The sequence below is a fragment of the Dermochelys coriacea genome, chromosome 11 (assembly GCF_009764565.3).
Source record: "Dermochelys coriacea isolate rDerCor1 chromosome 11, rDerCor1.pri.v4, whole genome shotgun sequence".
Taxonomy (NCBI): Eukaryota; Metazoa; Chordata; order Testudines; family Dermochelyidae; genus Dermochelys; species Dermochelys coriacea.
The window spans coordinates 24,152,224-24,171,444 of record NC_050078.2 but is presented as its reverse complement, the minus strand read 5'-3'; the positions used below and the strand labels follow the sequence as shown (position 1 = coordinate 24,171,444).

At 37.1% G+C, this 19,221-nt stretch overlaps 1 protein-coding gene across 10 annotated transcripts in view; it reads left to right on the top strand.

The window, feature by feature from the left end:
• GTDC1 (glycosyltransferase like domain containing 1) overlaps positions 1–19,221 on the top strand; it is a 327,811-nt gene that overhangs the window by 44,833 nt on the left and 263,757 nt on the right. The window contains exon 1 of one of the 10 annotated variants that reach the window (XM_043505086.1): positions 5,479–5,500. The exons of the other annotated variants lie outside the window; for them this stretch is intronic. The gene's annotated coding sequence lies outside the window, so the exon portion shown is untranslated. Of the gene's footprint in view, positions 1–5,478; positions 5,501–19,221 lie in introns of those variants that run through there. 10 annotated transcript variants of the gene reach the window in all.

Below are 19,221 nucleotides of genomic sequence, written 5' to 3'. Positions count from 1 at the left end.
GATGTCATCAATGTAGCGCAAGTAGAGTAGGGGCATTAGGGGACGAGAGCTGAGGAAGCGTTGTTCTAAGTCAGCCATAAAAATGTTGGCATACTGTGGGGCCATGCGGGTACCCATCGCAGTGCCGCTGATTTGAAGGTATACATTGTCACCAAATGTGAAATAGTTATGGGTCAGGACAAAGTCACAAAGTTCTGCCACCAGGTTAGCCGTGACAGTATCGGGGATACTGTTCCTGACGGCTTGTAGTCCATCTTTGTGTGGAATGTTGGTGTAGAGGGCTTCTACATCCATAGTGGCTAGGATGGTGTTTTTAGGAAGATCACCAATGGACAGTAGTTTCCTCAGGAAATCGGTGGTGTCTCGAAGATAGCTGGGAGTGCTGGTAACGAAGGGCCTGAGGAGGGAGTCTACATAGCCAGACAATCCTACTGTCAGGGTGCCAATGCCTGAGATGATGGGGCGTCCAGGATTTCCAGGTTTATGGATCTTGGGTAGCAGATAGAATACCCCAGGTCGGGGCTCCAGGGGTGTGTCTGTGCGGATTTGTTCTTGTGCTTTTTCAGGGAGTTTCTTGAGCAAATGCTGTAGTTTCTTTTGGTAACTCTCAGTGGGATCAGAGGGTAATGGCTTGTAGAAAGTGGTGTTGGAGAGCTGCCTAGTAGCCTCTTGTTAATACTCCGACCTATTCATGATGACGACAGCACCTCCTTTGTCAGCCTTTTTGATTATTATGTCAGAGTTGTTTCTGAGGCTGTGGATGGCACTGTGTTCTCTATCATGCATTCCTACAACTACAATACCCACCTGCTGAAGTGAAGAAACAGATTGACAGAGCCAGAAGAGTACCCAGAAGTCACCTACTACAGGACAGGCCCAACAAAGAAAACAACAGAATGCCACTAGCCATCACCTTCAGCTCCCAACTAAAACCTCTCCAACGCATCATCAAGGATCTACAACCTATCCTGAAGGACGAGCCATCGCTCTCTCAGATCTTGGGAGACAGACCAGTCCTTGCTTACAGACAGCCCCCCAATCTGAAGCAAATACTCACCAGCAACCACACACCACACAACAGAACCACTAACCCAGGAACCTATCCTTGCAACAAAGCCCGTTGCCAACTCTGTCCACATATCTATTCAGGGGATACCATCATAGGGCCTAATCACATCAGCCACACTATCAGAGGCTCGTTCACCTGCGCATCTACCAATGTGATATATGCCATCATGTGCCAGCAATGCCCCTCTGCCATGTACATTGGCCAAACTGGACAGTCTCTACATAAAAGAATGAATGGACATAAATCAGACGTCAAGAATTATAACATTCAAAAACCAGTTGGAGAACACTTCAATCTCTCTGGTCACTCGATCACAGACCTAAGAGTGGCTATCCTTCAACAAAAAAGCTTCAAAAACAGACTCCAATGAGAGACTGCTGAATTGGAATTAATTTGCAAACTGGATACAATTAACTTAGGCTTGAATAGAGACTGGGAATGGATGAGTCATTACACAAAGTAAAACTATTTCCCCATGGTATTTCTCCCCCCCACCCCACCCCCCACTGTTCCTCTGATATTCTTGTTAACTGCTGGAATTAGCCTACCTGCTTGTCACCATGGAAGTTTTTCCTCCTTCCCCCCCCCCCCCCACGCTGTGGGTGATGGCTTATCTTAAGTGATCACTCTCCTTACAGTGTGTATGATAAACCCATTGTTTCATGTTCTCTGTGTGTGTGTATATAAATCTCTCCTCTGTTTTTTCCACCAAATGCATCCGATGAAGTGAGCTGTAGCTCACGAAAGCTTATGCTCTAATAAATTTGTTAGTCTCTAAGGTGCCACAAGTACTCCTTTTCTTTTTACTGGTATATATGACATTGTACAAACATATTCTAATCTTGTAAAACCTTATGCTGTTCGTAGTCCCACTAAAGCCACTCATGCAAGTAGGGCCATTGGAATCCTTGCTTGTGTGAATGAGGACTTTTCACCTAAGTAATAGCTTCCATGATTGGTCGTAGTTATCCATACTCACTTACATCTCTGTGTTACCTTGTTTTCACACTGCAGAATGAGTAAGAATAGGTTAGGCTGTATCTAAGGAAGTTAAACTGAAAGTAAAGCTACCTATTTTTTCTGATCCTTCCAATACAAAAGCTATTTGCTGATGAGCTAATGCTGTTTACAGAACATCTCTGCTGCTTTTTTATGTTATATTTTTACAATAATATCTATGTCAACTTCTGAAAGTCATTGTTAAAGGGGCACTGGCAGAAAACTACATGGAAAAATGTTTCCTATCTCTAAATAGTTCTTATTTTAATCAGCAGTCTTTTGTACCTGTGAATCTAAATGACAAAAACTGTAATCATTCAGTGAGGAAATAGTTAATAATCAAAAAGCTTTGCAAAATAATATCTCAGGAGCTTTTTGGTTTTGCTCAGGAAGTTTGCATTTCTTGAGTTTATGCCTCCTCATTATTTCTAATATTGAAACTACAGTTTACCAGTCACACCAACCTTTTAAATCAAGAAATGAGCATACGGTTTATTAGCTTAAAAATTGAGTATTTTATATGGAAAATATCCCGTTAGACTTATTGGGCCACTTCTGCTTTCACTTAAATTGGTGTAAATCTGAGGTAACTTGTATGAAGTCAGTGAAATTAGTCCAGGTTTGTACTAGTGAAATTGAGAGCCGGATTGTTTAACCATTACCTCAGAAAGTAATTATAACTATAGACAAAATATATGACTGCTAAATCTTAAGGTTTTTAAAAAAAATGTTATTTGTATATCTAATAAATCTGATTCCTAAAATAAACACAAAGATGAAAATTCATTTTAATAACTACCAGCAATTAAAATCTGTATTTTAATTTAGTAACTTCTCGGAGTATTTGGATTGATTTTCTGAAAACTAAGAACAGTGAAAATAAAAATGTCTTGGTCAGGCAGGAACAAAAGGATTCTGTGAACCAAAGTTAGGGATATTTTAGTTCCTTACACTGATATTGGACATACTGCTTATGACTATAGCATCTCAAACGGTAATCACATCTGATCATAAACTGAATAGGCATGTGCTTGGTCAGTTCTTGGATAGGAGACCTCGAAGAAAACCCTGCTTGCTACTGGAAGTGGTGGTGGTGATGATGTGATATATGGCATTCTTCCGTCCTGGATTACTTCTGAATCAGTGCCTCTGCAGTGCATTAATGGTCATTGTAGCGCTAAAGGTGCTGTCTTCCTGATGAAACATAAATCCAAAGTCTTACTATTTGTAGCCATTAAGCTCAAAGCTCCTGTGATGCCTTTGAGCAAGTGAACCTTATTTGTTGGGCATATTCTAATTAGGGTAATTCCTACATGAAAATTCCCTCTGCAGTTTCAAAATGATATTCTTCTTCAATTCCTGTCTTAATCTGCTGATGACTGAAGTCAATGAGACTAAGCATGATAGGACATTTTTGCAGGATTGAGACTATAATTTATAAAGTGCTTGAGATGGAGGAGTGATTATGAGGCGAGATTAATAAGACTTCAGCTTGGAAAGGAGATGACTAAGGGCGGATATGATAGAGGTCTATAAAATCATGACTGGTGTGGAGAAAGTAAATAAGGAAGTGTTAGTTACTCCTAATCATTACAGAAAAATTAGGGGTCATCAAATGGAATTAATAGGCAGCAGGAACAAACAAACAAAAGGTAATAATTCTTCACACAATGTACAGTCAACCTGTGGAATTCTTTGCTTGAGGATGTTGTGAAGGCCACATCTATTACAGGGTTAAAAAAAGAACTAGATAAATTCTTGGAGGATAGGTCCATCTATAGCTATTAGGATGGGCAGGGATGGAGTCCCTAGCCTCTGTTTGCCAGAAGCTGGGAATGGGTGTTCTGTTCATTCCGTCTGGGGCACCTGGCATTGGCCACTGTTGGAAGACAGGATACCGGGCTAGATGGACCTTTGGTTTGACCCAGTAGGGCTTTTCTTATGTTTTGATGGATCTTTCTGGGCCTAAAATATTAGGGGACGAAAGCTGTTTAAATTGTTATTGGCCCAGATTCTCAGCCTAGGTTTAATTGTGTTTGCACTGCTCCAGTAGTGCAAAGGAGACTTAACACTACCCCAGAGTGGCAACTGGGGACTTCCTGTTGCATCCCAGGGGGGCCTAAAGTTAATGTAGGGGATAGGCTGAAATCATGCTCTGTGCTCCAGCCAGTGGGATTATTATTCAGGGACCATTTCTGCTGGCATAATTTAGAGCCACTACTAGGCTCTTCTAAACCATGCTGGGAATCAGGGCATTAGCAAAATGGCTTATTTTTCTTCCTCCCTCCATCCAGATTCTGTACTGAGCCCAGCTTAGCCAGACCCAGGAACATGGCCCATATTTTTTGTATGTATCAGAGAAGAAACATTTAACATCAGTATAAAACTATTTACTAGACTGAAGTATTGAGTAATTACAAAGCATTATAGTATTTAGAGATATTCGTTTTATGGAAATTGCAAAAACAACCCAATAAAAGAAAACCACACAACCAAACAAAGTCCCTGAGACCCCCCAAATCAGTTTTTTAATAGCGTCAGTATAAAAATATATGTATGCAAATTGTGAGTTAATATTGTTTTCTAAGCAGACATCAAGTTACTAGCTTGGATAAAACTGCAAAATCAAAGATTGAAACTGTTTGCCATAACAAGATATTATTAATTACATATGCCTTCTTTTTATCTGCTGTTTAGAAACTATAAATATTTTCATTAAAAAACTCTCACTGCAATAAGTATCACCATTACAATTTAATTTGTCTTTTAGATACAATTTGATACTATTCACTTGTATGCCATATACAGTTTCCCAACTGCTCTTTCCTTTTTAGCAACATCTTTCAGAAGTTACAGTGCATTTCTTTCTGAATATAAAGCAGTTTGGTATAGTAGAAATGCTTTAGAGTATATCAGCAAGTCATTATAGTTGAAGTCTTTGAGAGGCAATACATTAGGCAAAAAGCAGCAATAGAGATACCTGCAGTGAACACCATACGTGCCCTTAAGCAAAGTACAATAATTAGTTGCTCTTATTCCCATGCCCACTGTCCCAAGTGTTGATATTTATGAAAGGCAAAGATCACTGCAATACCATCTCAAGTTCTGCTCTGTTGGAGTTGTTTATGCTCATTCAATTTTTAATGTACCTATAAGATGTTTTGATGAGGGCATTTAGCCCAAAGGGGTTTGCATCACACCTCCAGTGATTTAAACACAAAAATAAGGTTGGTTCTTCAGAATATTGTAAGTGCTAACTTCCATTACAATATTAATCATAAACATGAACAAACTATTTATCAGAAAATAATTTAATATTTCAGTCACTAAATGTGTTCTTGGTTGTTTCATGTTGATAGGATGCTGGTCATTAAAAGTAGTGAAGTATCTGGTGTCAAGATAGCCTGCAGTGGAAGACGTTGCTCACATCTTGTGGGTACCTGATATGCTACTTATTTCATAGATATTCAGATCATATGTTTTCTATTTCAGTTGACAGAAGATATCTGACTAGAATAGATATATTTCCTGAATATTTCATGTGATTTGAAAACCTATTATATAGTGTGCAGTGATGGTATATTTTATAAAGCAATAGTTGAGAATTATGAATTGTATTAATTACTAGTTTATGTATGAAACATCCATTTTTATTTCAGGAGATTTAAACTATGTACATTTTAGAATATTAGTGTTACTTTAGTATTGATTATTGCAGATCATTTAAGTAATTATTGTGCTACTGTAACTGTCCTCAAACAAACCTTAGTGTTTTCATCACAGGTCTTTGTAAATATCATTAAGAGTGGCTCTTGGGAGAGGCTAGTCATTTCAAAAGATTATCTGATAGCTACTGGTGATGATCTATGGGTGATTTCCTACTTTGGCTTATTTGGAATTTTGAGGGGTCAAAAGCCTCTTCTTGGCTGGAGGATGTTAACATGAAATAAACCTAACATTGATGCACCTCTTTATTATGTGATACTGTATTATGTCAGACAAAAATGATCCTGTTGGGGATGGAAACACTAACAATTTCTTCTCATTAGAAAATTACATTAAAAACATATATTAGGAAAAGTGAGAGCGGAGGAATGTATAGCCTCTGGACCCTCTAATGTCAGCCCAGACAATCTCCACTGATTTCTAAGGATGGGAGGAGAATTCTACAGTCAATCTGGAAGAGGGAGTGGCATCTAAGGGCTAGTCTACACTGGCAATGCTAAAGCGCTGCCATGGCAGCACTTTAACGTGGTTTGTGTAGTCACGGCAGAGTGCTGGGAGAGAGCTCTCCCAGCTCTCTAAAAAAAAATAAAAACCACCTCCACGAGAGGCGTAGCTCCCAGTGGTGGGAGCGTGCCTCCCAGTGCTGGTGCACTGTTTTCACTGGCGCGTTACAGTACTGAAACTTGGTTTGCTCAGGGGGAAAGGGGTGTTTTTTCACTGGACAATTCTTTCAACAAAAGAGGAGGTACCTGTATGAAGTATCCTCCCCAAAAATAAATAAAACAGCCAACAAATTAGGGTAGGTTGCAAAGATATCCTTTAGAAAAAGACCACAGCACAAAAAGATTTGTTTGAGGCTGTATTGCCAATGTAGTATATGCCATAAAAGATGTAGCTGTATCATTACTCTTGGGGGCATTCTGTGCCAAAAAATTAAAAATCTGCACACAATATTTTAAAATTCTGCAATTTTTTGGTCAAAATAACACTACATAATCACACCAGTTTCAATTATTTTAGTAATTTATTTCAAAATACCTGTCAACAAGTATGTCTGTAACAATAAAGACACATAAAAATTCCCCCAGGAGTAGAGAGTTAAAGAAAACCCTATGACAATCCAATTCCTGTTTCTCTGCCCCCTTCCAACCCAGAGTCCAGTCTGGTGGCCAGACAGCCCCAACCCCTCTCCCCAGAGTCCAGCTGCAGGGCCCCCACAGCTAATACACACAAATTTCTCCCCCCGTCACCCCCGAGCCCAGCGGCGATGAGAGTGATCACTGGAAGTGTGCTTTCATAGATTTTAGCTAAGTCCTTTTCTTTTTCCCCAATAATCAACATATTTTTCTTCTTGGTGCTACAGATAGTGTAATGAATATTGGTAGTACCATCTTTCTGTAGTGATTTTGAAGAACTTCTTAGCAACTTCAATTAATTCAGTTGCATTAACACATTAGGGTTAAATTCATCCTGGGATAATTCCCTTGCATTCACTGGAGTTACACTAAAGTTACACTGAATTAAAATGGTTTTTAAGTGATAATGTGGATACAACCACTTTTCTCTTGGAACACTGCTAGCTATCTTTTTCTGTAGTTTGTCTAATTACAGTATTAAGTTATGTCTTCTGTTGTTCTGCAACCAACTCTGCTGTTCTTATTTCAAACTGTGATTTGGCTGAATTCACTAATTTTAAATATAATTTGATATTTGCTGAAAGCTTACAAATAAATACACAGCCAATATATTAAGCTGATTTTTAAAAAATCGACAAACTACAGACCTGCTGTGGTGCTAGGGGAAAAAAAAAAGATTTATTCCTCTAACATAGTTGTTGTTTGAAGCCCTATAATTTGCCTTTTTTTCAAGATGCTAGTTATGGGTTACAATAGACCACAGTAGTTTTACTTGTAGTGAGAGTGTTAAAAGAAGAATGCAGTAAAAATTAGCTGAAATATGAAGACAGTTGTTTTGTTGTTTTAATATGATTTAATTCTGTAAATATATAAAGTAGGATATAACATAATTTACCAGGAAAAAAGATACAAATCCTATACAATTTTATTAACCTCTAAGCAGGAATAAAGAAAATATTTATGCAAATAATTTAGGATATTGTCCACTATACTTAGGCCTTGTTTATATAGACAACTAATTCTCTGCCCTGCTGAGTCATATTAAAATGTCCAATATGTTAATTACTTATAAAGGTTTTAGAATGACTTGAATATCAGGAGCGCCTCTGATAGTACCATTTAGAAACTAAATGTAATTTGTTATTGTAGTTAAATTTTTTTCATAAAAGAGATACATAGATGAATTTTTAATTGTACTAAGAGGTAAGCAATCACTGGATACTATGACTTCTGTGAGAGTTGATTCATTCCTTTTAGTATGCAAATTTTAAGTATACATAGATCCAGTGCTTTTATGTTAGAAATATGTCTGGAGGCTATATTAGTAGGTTTTAGGGAGATATCTGGTTTGGTGTGAAGTAAATAGTTGTTAAAAGATCACATGAATTTATGTTTTAGAAGATGAAACAGTGGAGCTTTGGGTGTACGAGAAGACCCAGCTGTACCTGTTATCCAAGCTCACAACTTTGTTTTGTTTTTCAAAGAAATCTCACCAAGCTCACAAATATCACACAATTAAAAGAAAAAAAAAACAAGGGCAGCAAGAAATAAAGCTAAAATATTCAAAATTGAATGTCTAAAAGTAGGCATCTAAATCCACGTGGTCTGATTTTCAGAAAAGAAGAGTTGTACCTCCCATTGGATGGAGTGGAAGTCATGAGTGCTTGGTGCCTCTGAAAATTTGATTGCCTATGGATTTAAATGTCTTAGTCTGGATTTAGATGCCTAACTTTAAGCACCCAAATTTGTATATTTTGGTCTCCATGAAAAAAAAAATCTAAAAAGAGTGGTCTGATGGCATTTGTAATTGATTTGATGTATGACCTATATAAAGAAAAGGCCTGGTTATCTGGAACTGTCCATTGAGATAACATGGGGAAGCGATGATTCACACTTCAACAATAAAGCAAAATTAATAACATTTAGATCATCATGTAGCCGTTGGATGATATCTGGCCCTTTTTGATATTGTTACTGTCTACAATATTGCTCAGTTCCACACATCATTCTGAGTTTTACTCTTAGTTCCTTGGCAAGTTTTTTTTTTTTTTTTTTAACCAAGTCAGTGCAACTGCAAGTCTAAAATAAAGCCATGTGGGGAAATTAATTCGTTGTCAGAATCTCGTTATATAACAATCTGCCTTACAGGTGGTAAGATGGTATTGGTGAGAGTGACCTGCCATTAAGATTTCCTAATGGTTAAAGAAGGAAAAAATGCCTTGATTGTAAATATTGAAGAGACTCCCAAATATGTACTCTTGGTACTGACTTGTTGTTCTTCCTGTTCTTAATCTACAGCCATCATTCTCCCTTTCAAACAGTTGGTAATAAATAAATATCTTGTCTAACATTATCAGTGTCAAAAGGTAGTTCAGTAATTTTGTAGAGCAACAGGATCTTTTAGATAAAAATAAGATAAAAAGATAGCAGTAAAAAAGAAAAATGGCTTCTAAGTGTGTTGAGGACTTTGTCTTTCATGTATTCCTTCAAAATCCAATCTAAGTAAACTAACTTTCATGCAATCTATTGTTAGAGATATTTTAACCAAAAGGAGTGATAGTTTAAAACTACTAATTTTCCTCCAAAAGTTGAATTTTTGAGCATAGTGCTTCTTATGCCCACACCAGAAGTTTCTGCTGCACTAATTGTTTTAGGGCTTATCTACATGAGAAAGTCATTACACTGATTTAACAGAAATTGATTTGAAAATTGATTTACCTAAGCTGTTACAAAACCTTGTATAGCACTCTTATTTTGGTTTAAGAGTGGCTTATTTCATCTTAAATTAAGCTGGTAAGGAGTCAACCTAAACTAAATTGAGATGAGTGTCTAAACAAGGTTTTATGCTGGTTTAATTAAACCAGTTCAGAAAGACACCTTTAGTTAAATTGGTCCTAGTTTTTTTGTATATGGAACCTTAAACAGACTCATAGTAATTGCTGTACTAAATCAGACTAGTATCCATCTTGTCCAGCACCTTGTCTTATGCCCTGATTATTGAAGGTTTATAGGCATTTTTAAAATTCCTATTCTCTGATTCTGTGGGTGATCTAATTATTATTATAAAATCTGATCCTTTTTAAAATCCTACTAAACTCTTGGCCTCAGTGATATCTAGTGGCAGTGAGTTCAACAGGCTTATTATGCATTGTGTAAAATGTAGTTCTTTTTATAAGTTCTAAATTTGTTGCTTTTAAATTTCATTTAATGTCCCCTTGTTATCTCATATTAGGAGTGCCTAATTTACCCTCTCTGTGTCATACATTAGATTATATACCTCTGTCCTATCTCTTCTTTATAAATCTCCTATCTAAATTAACAGTAGGAGTCTTTCTCTGTCTTTTCTCACCCTCATATGGAAATCTTTCCTTTACTCTATTAGGTTTTTTTTATTCATGTCCGAATCCTTCTTTTTCTGTTTTTTTTTTTTAATCTCTTGTGAGTTAAGGTGACCAGAACTGAATACAGTATTCCAAATTAGGGTATATCATTGATTTCAATAATGGCATTTTTCATTATTCTTTTCTTTCTCATTCTTATGCTGTTAATGTTTTCAATGTGTGTTGTTGTTTTTTTATTGCCATTGTACATTCAGCAGGGGTTTTAATTTAGTAGGTTTCAAAGCAGTAGCCATGTTAGTCTGTATTCGCAAAAAGAAAAGGAGTACTTTTGGCACCATAGAGAGTAACAAATTTATTTGAGCATAGGCTTTCGTGAGCTACAGCTCAATTCATCGGATGCATTCAGTGGAAAATACAGTGGGGAGATTTGTATACATAGAGAACATGAAACAATGGGTGTTACCATACACACTGTAACGAGAGTGATCACTTAAGGTGAGCTATTACCAGCAGGAGAGCGGGGGCGGGAGAAACTTTTAAAAACCTGCTGGTAATAGCTCACCTTAAGTGATCACTCTCGTTACAGTGTGTATGGTAACACCCATTGTTTCATGTTCTCTGTGTATACAAATCTCCCCACTGTATTCTCCACTGAATGCATCCAATGAAGTGAGCTGTAGCTCACAAAAGCTTATGCTCAAATAAATTTTAGTCTTTAAGGTGTCACAAGTACTCCTTTCCTTTTTAATTTAGTAGTAAACCTTGGCACCTCAGGTCTTTTCCAGAGTGGCCACTCAGCTCTTGTAGCTGATTGTATTGCTTTTAGAACTGAGGTTAAAACCAAGGTCACCACATATTTGATAAAGTGAACAATGACATCACCTAACTGCAGGACAGCCAGGTTAACAGTTAGAAACGGAAGCTTATAACAATTTAAGCATGGCTCTTTTGATGATAGCATTGTTTACTGAGTTTAGTGTGAAAAGAAATAAAGCACTGATGGACTTTAAGGCTTTATTCTTCTCCAGATAAAAAGTCAAATATCTGTTCATGTCAAGTATAGGTAATAGAGCTTCCATGTAGTTGGCATGTGGACAGGTGATGAATGATGGCTGGATGATTGGCTGGTTAATTTAGACACAGACAAACAAAGAGGAAAATCAACAGGAGTTCTTATGGGCCTGTCTGACCACAGTGCACCCTTTTCATATTTACAGTTGTAAGTTCTTTTGGACAGACTTCTGGGAACCAGAATGTCTTGGGCTGAGAAGGAAAAAGGTGCCCTACTTCTGAGTAATCATCTATTTCCACACTCTCAGCATGATGGCAGCCTCATTTGGCAGGGTTTTGAGCCATATCTAATTCATCCAGAACAGGACTATTAGAGTTATAAGCCTTTTTTTCTTCTGAACTTGGTCAGGATGTTTGCTACTGAGGATCCCCTTGCAGTGGATAAAAAAGGCTTCCCTTGCTAGTGTGGCTGATGTAGATGTAGAGAACAACTATAATTTTTCATTCAGATGGTTAAGACAGATAATTGCATCAGGAGTAGCGGACTATATCGCTGTGATGCCTCCTTTGTATTTGTGAATCGTGCATTGAGGTGTTATATGTTCCATGGTCTGTTCTAGGAGACCACAGCTGCACATTGGAGAGTCTTTAATTTTCCATTTGTGCAGCAAGTATCCGCATTTGCCATGATTTGTGCAGATGCAGTTTAAGGTGCCTGTGAGTTTCGTGGGACAAAAACACCAGGGATCTTCTGCATGGGTCTTTCAAAGGTGTTTATTTATGCCTTCTTGTGAACTCCATTTGGCTTTCCAAGTTTCATGAGAGTTGAAGTTGCAACACAAGCAGCCATCTTCAGCAACATAGAGTCCACCTTGAATGGGGACCTAAATACCATGGAGGAATATTTCCAGAAACAATATTTCCAGAACAAACCAAGCCCCCCACAAAACCACAGTCACTGCATTCCATCTTGATGGTAGAAATGCTAAGCTGGAGCCATGAGCAAGAGACCAGTAATTTTCTTGTTTGTGTGGCAGGGATATACCTCTGCTGTTTATCTCAGATTTCTTTGTTCCAGGACCAATTGTAGAGCACAAGTCCTTTTGCATTAGAGTTCTCCTTACCTGCTGAGTAAGTTGCAATCTGGAATGTTCTGTGACAGACTTCCATATTCATAACTTCCCAGTACAGAGGGAAATATCTAGTGCATCTCTGCTTATTTACGTGGAAGATGAAGCCTGACTGTTTGTTTGAAATCAGTCCAACTTTTAGGGATACAAGTCTGAAAGTCTTTAGTGAGAAGACCATGTCTACTGCAATCCACTAAACCCAAAGCTTTTAATATGCAATGGTTGGTAGGATCTTATTTAAAGATGTTAATGATTTCATGGCAATAAAAGAGAGCACATTTGAAGTGTGTGTGCATGTATTATTTTTTACAATAATAAATATGAATAGAAAAAAATTGGATTCATACTATTATTATTAATGTGGAACTTTCTTGCCTGCCATATGCACAGAGAAATGTGTCAACCACAGATACTTTAAGATGATTTGAGAAAATGTGCAGTCTTGCAGCACTTTTACATGATTTATTTTTAATTTTGAAAAGCCTTTAAACCCATTAAGTCTTATCAACAGATTTAAAAAACAATAGATTAGTCACCAATCAGCGCTAAATAAACTTACCTGTTTGCTATATTTGACAGCATTTTGGTTCATTACTAGAAATAAAGCTTTGTGTGTGTGTGTGTGTGTGTGTGTGTGTGTGTGTGTGTGTTTTTGTGAGAAAAGAGCAAGAACAAAAAGCACTATTTTATGTGAAGATGCCTTTCTGCAACAGTTCCTCCATCTTTGAATGCCCATCCCTCCTTTTATTTTATTTATTTATACACTTTTCTGAGGTGCTCCTTTTGTAGCATCAGAATGCTTCAGAAATGTTAAAAGAACATAGTCAACTTGAAAATCACATTTCTATCTTAAAATGTTTTAACTAATTATATTACAAGTAAAACCAAAGATGATTACTAAAACTGATAGAAGTTGGCAACATTTTTAGGGGCAGCATTAACTAATTAAATATAAATAATCTTGTTTTTCTATTTCTCTCTTCTTCTATCTGAGCTAGAGAAAAATCACTTATACTGTGGCAATCCAACCATCACGTTGTATATCTGTTATTCAGTGCTACCGAAAAACTTCTCCAAATCTCTAAGAAAGACATGCCTCTTAACCTGTAATATTGCGAGTGTGGAACAAATGACACAAATCAGAATTGATAGAGCAAGAAACTAGAGATGCTATGGAATAATTTTGTAATTATGATGATTTTTTGTGATTTAATAAAACTCTGTCACTGAAGTGGTGGCTCCTTAGTGTCAGGCTTGAGGTTTTCTGTTTTTGTGGGCTTTTTTTTTTCTTTTTTTCCCATTACATATTTTCTATTCGTGGTTATGAAGCCTGAAACTAACAATGGCAAGAAGTTATTACACATCACTTAGAATGGCAGAATGTAGGATCAAGACAAAGGAAGACAGAATGTGAGAGTGCTATGGTGTATGAGAATACGTATGTCAACAGGATATGTGATTCTGGCAAATTCAAAGAAGTTAATTTTTTTCCATGCCTATTGTCTGTCTATCTGTCTTTAATGTGTCTAATGTAGCTCTTTATTTTAGATATTTATTGGACATGATTCACCATATTGTCTAGATATGTAATATATTTTCTTTTATATTGCTTAGGCCACACCTTACAAAATGTTTCAATTACTTTCTTTGATATCTGACTGCTCAATTTGTATACATTGTACTAGATGTGCTCTTTTTTACACTTACAGGTGCTCCAAATATCTTTCTGGAAGACAGTGAATGTGTGCATATAAAATACTTTATAATAAATATATGTACCTATGCTGAGGTTTTGGTACTTCCTTTGTTGTAGAAGTTTTTTTTTTTTTTGCAAACATTGTTTATTAATTTTTCATATGCATTATAGAATGTATGAACATATATTCTCTACAAAGACTTAAAAGGGTTTTTGTAATGACATTGAAAAGCAGCAAAAAATGGGTACTGCAAAAGTATTTTATTAATGAATGATGTACATTGGTTCCAGCTGTGACCATGTGATTAGACCTTCACGAGGCAACAATGGGTATTTTGCTGTTGCCTTTATTTGATTTCCAAGAATGTGTCATCTGTTATATAAACCCTTGCCAATACGCCCCATGTAAAACTGGTATTTTGTGTTTTTCTGAAGCATCAGCTGAATACACACCCATATCACTGCAGAAATATTGTTTCAATTGAATAGGGTACCTTAGTGCCTATGTCTGGTGCTGCATACCAAAATCATAAATGTTTGGTGTAATTTAGGTTCCATTAAATATATCAGTCTATTTGTAGGATGCCTTGTTGCCTGGTAATGAGAGACATTATTTTCACTTTTACATTTCTATCTTAATATTTTATTACAGCAGTATAATGTGTTATAGAGGTGGACAAGTCTGCAGATTGAAATGTGGCTAGTCCAGATTGTTCCTTTCCCTAGACCATATGGTATAGTTATAAAAGCCTTTTGTATGCTGTCTGTTCAGTTAATTGTAAAGTCTTTAACATACCTAAAAAAGAAAGGAAGGAAGAAAGAAAAGGAAATATAAGTGGACTAAAATAAATGGTCCATATATCGTTTTGAGAACCTCAGCAAGGTTTGTTAAAAAGATGTAAAAACTCAAACCTTCACATTGGCATCTTAGAGGGGTTTCACTGTTGGTGAGTTTGAATGTATTTTTCTGTATGAACATGAGTTTTCGTGTTCCTTGATCATATAAGGTAGAACCATACATGGTGGTTGTGGTGGAGGAGGGGGAGAAATCTATTCTTTCCAATCAAATGACTGGGCAGCGGAGAGGTTTTAGGATATAATAAACTGGTAAAGTGGTATTCAAAATGGTACTTTTCCTCAGGCAGACAGCTCTGCCGGTGGGTGATGTACAGGAACAACTAAGATTTATGACAGATGGGTAGTAGGATTGCTAATAAACCTACACAAGTTTTAGCTTCTGATGTTCCCAGTGCTCTTGATGCCTAAGAAGTTTGTGTTCATGTTTTGTTTTGATGTTGCCCAATGCATGGTCTTAGGAGAATGGAACAAAGGCCCACTCTGGATCTTCATGTGCTAAGATGAGAATAATGTATCCCAGTCCTCACAAAAAGTGTACTGTATAAGAAAACCATTGAATCCGTGGGCAATAGGATTTTAAAACTCATCCTCAGAAAGTCTGTGAAACAAAATGTCATATTCCATCATTACACTGATATGCTGTAAGTTTAGTTGTCCTTGAAAGTGGCCACAATAAACATGTGAAATGAAAAACTGGGTCGGAAAAGTTATGCCTACAGCTTGATATGCTATTTACTGTATCCTTGGGGCTTCTGTGCTGCTCTTAAATTACAAAAATTGGGAATTTGTTGGGTTAATATACACATTCAAATGTTCTAATTTACAAAATATGTTTTTAAATATTTTTCCTTATTTATAAAATAGACTGTTAGGGTCTAAGTGCATGTGCACTATTAAAACACATTAAAAATTACAACATAAACCAATATTAATTATAACATTTCCTTACCCACCCAATTTATCAGGACCAACAATTTCTAACCTTCTCCACCCATCCCCTTGAAATCTTGAGAGAATAGGTAGGCCTCGCAGCAATTCTTAAGACCAGTAAGTTGATGCTTTGTTAGACCTAAGTGGGAAATGAGTTCTGGAGTCAAGGGCCCCTCATTGAAAATGCCCTCTGCCAGCCTCCCGTATTTTAAATTAGAAGGATGTTAATTCAGACAGCTCATCTGAGGCAGGTTCTGTGCTAGGCAAGACACACACCATTTAGGGGTTTGTAGGTAATCACTAACACCTTTAATCACACCTAGAAATCAGATTAGAAGCCTATTACAGTAATTGAGCATGAGACTAATGTGCTACCTGTCAGAAGCCTGACTACACAAGTCTGCTGACCCATTCAGCACTGCCTGCAGTTTTGAAATGATCTTCAGATATAGCACCATGCAGAGCATGTTGCAATAACCCAGTTTTGAGGTGTTGGAGGCTAAAGAATTTATAGTGAGGTCAGCTTAAGGAAGAAAATAACACAGCCTTCTCACCAATGCAGATGAAATAAAAGCACTTTTGACCATTTGTGGACCTCTAGAAGCAGGCATAGAGCCAACAAAATTCCCCCAAATTGCAAACCTGGGTAATAAATGGTGATACAGTTATGTCTTTGACTAAGATAGTGTACACAGTTTAAATAATGTAAAGTCAACTAAAGGCAAGATGCTCATTGGTATAAGTTGAAGTAGCTCAGTTTTCCTCAGACTGGCAGCCCAAACTTTCAAATGAAAATAGCACCTGCAAGCATGAATAAACTGAGAAATAAAAGAAACAATTATTTTTGTGCCTTTTGAAACTTCACACTTCTGAGATGATCAAAGATGTACAGTTTTCTTGCTTTATAACACAAGGCATGGTCAAACACCCTGGAATGGACGTTGCTCAACCAAATGTAAATTTGGGATTACAGTATACTATGGCATGTCAAGCATGCCCGTGAAATGAGAAGCATGTCGCTTACATACCATACTTTTGCAAAAAGAAAAGGAGAGCTTGTGGCACCTTAGAGACTAACAAATTTGTTAGAGCATAAGCTTTCGTGAGCTACAGCTCACTTCATCGGATGCCATCGGATGGGTCATCCGATGAAGTGAGCTGTAGCTCACGAAAGCTTATGCTCTAATAAATTTGTTAGTCTCTAAGGTGCCACAAGTACTCCTTTTCTTTTTGCGAATACAGACTAACACGGCTGCTACTCTGAAACATACCATACTTTGGTTGTGGTATGAAGTTAGTGGGAGCCAAGTATGCATCCGTGGGCAGAATTTGGTTCTTATGGTCTGAGCAATTTACAGGCATTGAAACACAAGGAACAGCACTTAATGATCTAAGAATCCAGCTACAGTTCTGAGAGGAGTACCTGTGGCACTTTAGAGACTAACAAATTTATTTGAGCATAAGCTTTCTTGAGCTACAGCTCACTTCATCGGATGCATTCGGTGGAAAATACAGTGGGCAGATTTATATATACACACAGAGAACATGAAACAATGGGTTTTATCATACACACTGTAAGGAGAGTGATCACTTAAGATGAGCTATTACCAGCAGGAAGGAGCGGGGAAGGAGGAAAACCTTTTGTGGTGATAATCAAGGTGGGCCATTTCCAGCAGTTAACAAGAATGTCTGAGAAACAGATTGGAGAGATTGAAGTGTTCTCCGACTGGTTTTTGAATGTTATAATTCTTGACATCTGATTTGTGTCCTTGCAACAAAGCCCGTTGCCAACTCTGTCCACATATCTATTCAGGGGACACCATCATAGGGCCTAATCACATCAGTCACCCACTATCAGAGGCTCGTTCACCTGCGCATCTACCAATGTGATATATGCCATCATGTGCCAGCAATGCCCCTCTGCCAGGGTACATTGGCCAAACCGGAGAGTCTCTACGTAAAAGAATAAATGGACACAAATCAGATGTCAAGAATTATAACATTCAAAAACCAGTTGGAGAACACTTCAGTCTCTCCGGTCACACGATTACAGACCTGAGAGTGGCTATCCTTCAACAAAAAAACTTCAAAAACAGACTCCAAAGAGAGTGCTGAATTGGAATTAATTTGCAAACTGGATACAATTAACTTAGGCTTGAATAGAGACTGGGAGTGGATGGGTCATTACACAAAGTAAAACTATTTCCCCATGTTTATTAACCCACCCCCACCCCCTCCTGCTGTTCCTCAGACGTTCTTGTTAACTGCTGGAAATGGCCTACCTTGATTATCACCACAAAAGGTTTTGCTCTTCCCCCCCCTCCTTCCTGCTGGTAATAGCTCATCTTAAGAGATCACTCTCCTTACAGTGTGTATGATAAAACCCATTGTTTCATGTTCTCTGTTTGTGTATATAAATCTCCTCACTGTATTTTCCACTAAATGCATCCGATGAAGTGAGCTGTAGCTCACAAAAGCTTATGCTCAAATAAATTTGTTAGTCTCTAAGGTGCCACAAGTACTCCTTTTCTTTTTTGCGAATACAGACTAACACGGCTGCTACTCTGAAACCAGTTCTGAGAGGATGTTACTAAACACTGAAAGAAAAAACAGTGACTGAACATTTGCTAGAACTTTCATATGCTGAGAATAGCCCTCAAAACCACTGAGTTACCTCTTACAGCTAATGTCTCATTAACAAAACTACCTGCTTCTTTACCATATAGCAAACAGTATTTGATTTAAGTTAACTTGTATACTTCACAACAGATAATGCAAACATGATGTACTAACTTATATCTATGATTAAAAAAAGACTTAATTTAGCAATTTGTGCTGATTCCAAAATTTGAGAAATATCAAAAATATTAGAAAAAATATTTTTTCTTCAAAAAAAGTAATTAATACTTTTTCGCAGCAGACTTTACTTGTTAAATCTAATTATTGTTAAATCTTTTAATACTTGTTTCTTTAGTTTGAATGATATGCATGTCCATTCAGTCCGCACGTAATGCCAGCTTAATTTGTAAGGTGGTGAAATTTGATACTGTTATTTTAATGAGAAACAACCTTGTTTGATTTGTAAAAAATATATATATTCAAAATATTTCAGTTGGTTATGAGAGAAGAAAGTTAAGAAAAGATGTGAGCATTTTTTTAAAACTAGATAGAAAATTCATGCTCTTTGGCCCTTCAGCTAGTAGCAGATACATCCCAAAAATTATGTATTATTATGATAAAGCATAGTGCCATAAATGCAAACGGTGCTTCATAAACATGGGTAGGACACATTCCATGTCCAAATAGCTTACAGTATAAATAAGAC